This window comes from Galendromus occidentalis, unplaced genomic scaffold, assembly GCF_000255335.2.
Source record: "Galendromus occidentalis unplaced genomic scaffold, Mocc_1.1 scf7180000077520, whole genome shotgun sequence".
Classification (NCBI taxonomy): Eukaryota; Metazoa; Arthropoda; class Arachnida; order Mesostigmata; family Phytoseiidae; genus Galendromus; species Galendromus occidentalis.
In genome coordinates this window covers 5,740-10,994 of record NW_003805508.1, presented here as the reverse complement: position 1 = coordinate 10,994, position 5,255 = coordinate 5,740, and positions in this window count along the sequence as shown.

Genomic DNA, 5,255 nt, shown 5'->3' with positions numbered 1-5,255 from the left:
TGGACGGAACGTGACTGCGTTCTGGCGTCTGAGCTGCCGGACGACGCTTGCCAATGGATGGGCACTCTGCTGGGAGCTGAGATGTTCTCGAGTCTCAAACTCCGGAAAATGCACTGGATGCCCTGGTGTTCGGGTCGAGCTGCTTGAAGCTACTCCTATCGCTGCGTATTTCTTCTGTACTTCTGTCGGACCGCTTGCGCGATTCCGCCGTTATCCGAAGTCGCTGGCTGGAGCGGGCGATCTGGAATCTCGGTCTGGAACCACTTCTTAACGTGCTGATCCTTGTCTTGGTTTCCGCTGCCACCATATGAAGCCACAGTTTGGCGTCGGAAAGAATACGAAACTGAATTTCGGTTAAATTGCCGATGCCGTCGTGGTCTCTCTCACCGTCTCGGTCGACGGTTGGTTCTCAACTGACGCTGAACGTCCGCCGCTGCACGTTGCACGTCGGGGCTGCCCCGCGCCTCGGCGAACCTGACCATGGCACGACGTCTCTCGGCTCTCTCTTTATTGAAGCATATAAATTCTACCTAGATATGCGTCACAGGCCTGCTTCGTCCTTGTCATAGGTATATTAATTTGCGCGATTATTTTTGTCGTCGCTGTTCTCCAACTCAAGAGGGACTTCATGGACGAAGTGCTTGATGCCTCCGTGTCTTTCCAAGAATTGACGCGGAGTCAAATGGTCCTGGACGCCATCGAGAGCCTAGCCGCCGTGAGCTCGGAGCTCGCGGCGGCCGCGAAGGACCTAAATGAGGAACGAGCCGCCAAGTCGGTGGCTCGCATCCTTAAGCAGGTCTCCGACAAGTTCGGCACTAACGCGAACTATAGCAATTAAGAGAAATTATAACTGGAGAGTCACTGGACGGAAGAGGTAATATAACAGGATACTACTGAATAAACAAATACCAGTGGGATGATCGATTGAGCGATTCTTTTGCTTCCTGCGTCGAGCATCGACCGATCTCGAGTCACATACCGAGGAAGACTCCAGAAAGCCCTTCGTTTGCTTGGGGGCTCGACGATTCCCGAAAAAGTTTCCCAATCAAGAGCGAGCTCCTCCTTGTTCGAAGAAGCTCACTTCTTATCCTATCAGATGAAGTTTTCGGATCGGAATGAGTGACTCGGAATCATAGTTTAATTCATTTGCTCTCTCTAGGCATAGAGAACTCAGGGACGATACGGAACGGGTAATCTCACAAGTGACAGATAACGTCGAGAAGAATGATGATCTGATTATTCCATCTAAGGATGATCAAAGCGAGAGCTGCCTTGAGCTAGGTATATAATTGGACGCATGACGGACCCCTATCCTCCGCAGAGGTTCCGAGAGCTTCTGTTACCCGCTGATGAAGGAGGCGAGACTGAAGAGGAATCATCACACGCAACCATCAGGGGAACTTGGGTTCATCATCCCTTCAATCACAGCGATGACCTTGATGATCGGAGGAGGTTCCGGGGTCAAGGTTCTCCTCTCGCTCTTCTCCTCCTCTCCTTCCTCCTTCTTTCTCTCAACTCCTCCTCCATGGATCCATTATCCATTGACCTGGAATAAATTCGACGATGAAAACGAAAGTTTTCAACCGGAAGCATCCGATGCTCTGCATGAATAAACACGGCATTGACTCTATGGAATCGAGAGCGTTGTCTCTGACGTAGAGGACCCCGAATCGCTCCCCGCGGCCTCCCTCCCCTTCTTAAGATTCGTCTCCGGATATAAAGGAGGCAACCAGCGACTGGTCATTGCCGATCTCGATCCCCTCAATCGGAGGATGGGCCGAGTGAATCCAGCTTCTTGATGCTTTGATGACGAAGTTTAGAAATGTATAGAAATTCTTCGCATTTCCTACGTCTTGTCGAGCACAATTAAAAATTATCTTCGCCGGGCTGCTCGACCTCTGCGCCGAGGACAGGTTCGTGAAGCGTATAGATCTACCCACTCTCCTCTATCCTCATCCTAGACCGAGTGTTTGGCATTTTCATTCACCGCGTAACTCTACATGCTCTGACTTCCCGGTGCTGTTGCTCAAGCGTTGAGATATTCAGGAGATTCACTGCGAAATGTTCGGCAGCGTAGACGGACCAGGTCCGATCTGAGTTATTGCTCAGGCCCCTTGGGATCTGCGAGGTGAGACGTCATGAGACGAAGTTGCGAGGGTTGCCACGACGATCTCGCTCACCAATCGCGATAACTACCGCCCACCATGACTCCAAGCGACGGATACCGATTCCCACCTAGAGGGTGTCGAGTCCGAACATCCAGGATCAAGTTGAGAGTCTCGCATTCACTCGGTGGAGCTATGCTCTTTTTTCCTGATTCGTGGTCGGACTCGCGTCAGCGGTGTAAGAATGTTGTTGCCCGACGTGCCTATGACGAGCTCTACATGATGACGTGCTCCTACCATGCTCTCTCGCGGGAGTCTCGACAGAACTGAAGATGAAAGCAATGTTTTCAAGTGTCATTCGGTGCTAGGCATGTCAAATTATTATTTTATTTTGAGAACCGCGGTTCGCGGTTCTCTGAGATCCGCGCCGGGAGAGCCGCGATTCCGCTACCGATCGATTTCTATACTGTTTCTCTGCAAATTTTCGACGCTCTCGCCTCCTCAGAGGAGACGTCCGTGCGTGAATGAATAGCAAAATGTATCGCTTCTAGGATGAAGTCTCTTTCAATGAATTTTATGATGATTCAAGCCACACTATTCGGCTCGAACTTGATTCCTTCCGCACATTCCACAAGCCTTCGAATTCGTATGCTTTCCGCAGCATGAATATGCTGTCCAGCGTGCTCGGTTTCAGCCTCGCGCGGTCCTCTCCTAACAGCAGGCGAGCAATACTAAAATCGCGATCCGGGTGGACCGAGGTTGGCAGGACAGCCGATAAAATCTTGTGGCACGAAGTGAGGAGATAGAGGAGTTAGAGGCCTCAACCCCGTCCTGATTGACGTCACGGAGCTATCGAATCGCAGTACTTATCTAATTCGAAAGGAAGAGATGCTATAGGATGGAGACGATGGTCGTCTTTATTCACGATTTCCATCCTTGAAACGCACAAATTCAGAACTTGCAATTGTTCGCAACATATACTTTTCACATGAGATTCTCGAACGATGTCTTCCCTAGGTTTATCGGGGCTCATCCGATGCGTCCGACGGTTTCTCACACTCAAGCAGGGAACCACTGGTGGCCTCCACGACCCCTTGAACAAACAAAGGCGGCTGCCAAAAACTTTTCCCCGCTTTCGCCAACGTATCTCTTCGCACTTCGGGTGCACGTATCCCCGCTCTGCGCGCCGCGAAGGATCCCCGGCTGACACGTCGAGGACGATATATCTGTAGGCCTGCGTACCAATAGTTACGAAAATGTCGCTCTCGATTCGGTCCCAAAATCAGCTTCTGCCCGAAGCGGTTCTCGCGGTTCTGGAACCGTAAAAAAAACGGTTCTTGCGGTTCTAGAACCGCGGCTCTAGAACCGCTGACATCCCTATTCGGTGCTGATATCTCCATTCGGGATAATTGAACGCCTAAGCCTAATATACAGTAGGAAATAGAGCTATTCACAAGGCCGTCGAGGATTCTGGCGAGGTGCCTCCGCGGGAAACCGAGTCGGCGCAGTCGATGGAGACAGAAGACAAAGGTGATGAGTTTGGAACGAAGCTTGGTGGCGTGGTCTTGCCACTCTAAGAAGTAATCGAGAACCACACCAAGGCATGGAGCAGAGGGTGAAACGGAGAGCGGTATTTTGTCCAAAACCACCGATCCATCTACGATGGGCGCATGCAGCTCAAGGGACCGTGCGAGAACATTTCTGTGAGCTCGTATAGTTGTTCGAAAGCAGCAAGAAGAAATTTTGGGGCCACAGCAAGATGAGTCGGTCGAGGAACAGGAACAGCCCAGGTTAGTTCGAAAATCGAGTGGGACAAAAACATCAACTTTTCCCCTAAATTCGATATCTCTGGTTGGGAAAGGCGGAATTCCATGCGGTAGACGTTGCTGTGAATGTCTCCGCAAGCACGACGAAGAAGAAAGAGGGTATGAGTCGGGTAGCACGTGCTCGGTGTCTACCCGGTGGGGGTAGGGGGTCGGTGGGTGCTGAGTGCTGATTTGAGGATCTGTTCCCCCGGGCATCGTAGCGCCTCCGGGGAAATTCAGAATAACGTCTATCGCATGGAATTCGGCCTCTCCAAACCAGAGATATCGAATTTAGCGAAAAAGTCGCTGTTTTCGAACGTTCGAAACTCGGATGGGAAACAAACATCAACTTTTTTCCCCAGATTCGATATCTCTGGTTTGAAAAGGCCGAATTTCATGCGGTAGACGTTGTTCTGAATGTCTCCGCAGGCGCTCGCTGACCAACATCCTACAATCACATATCTCTCTGTATAAGTCGTTCCCGTCGACATCATTCGAATACACATTGGCAAATGACAAACAATCGGACTTCAATTTGTCCTGCTGGCCTTGTAGTAGCCGCTGAGTGTCGAGAAGGAACCCGAGAGTATTGTCGAGGTTTGTCAGCCGCTCGAACCTTTCTCTCATTTCTCGCTGAAGCCGGTCGATCGTTGCGTACATCACACGGCGCATTTCTTGTATAGCGGAGATATCTGAGTTTCGGTGTTCATCTCGCATACTCCTCCCTCCTCACTCTCGTTTCTCGAATGCTACATCGTATTCATCGCAGAGGCGTTGGCTGTCACGAATCCCAAGTCAGCTAGTCAAGGAATACACCGATGAGTCTCCTTCACGGTCGCCGTGGAGTTTCGTGAGCTGGATGATTGAGGGGGAAGGTCGTTGTCTGGCTGATAGACACCGTCCCGTTCGGGGGTTGAACTCTGATTGTGGTGTTGTTTTCTTTTTTTGCCCTCCTCTCTCACCCGAGCACGTCTCCACGCCCACACGGATTTATTCAAGCATGTCTCTCAAGTATAACGACGGGAATATGAACAGATCCAGGGATCTCCTTTACACCATACCAAGATTGGTATGTGACATGGCCCATCAGTGATGGCTGCGTCTACGAAATCGCATCCTTCTCTGGAGAAGGAGTTCTTCAGTGACAACAGATCTTTGGCAGCTTCATGAAAATTCTTCGAAAGATCCTGGACTCTCTTCTGGACCCTATCGACTCTGCTCAGGAGGTTATTCCAAAAGCCGTGAAGCGTCAAGAATTCATACGAGACCATGCGCGTGAATAACTGACGTGCCTCACTTCTAGTTTCTACCAAGTCGCAGGAGTCATTAGACATTTTATCCAAGA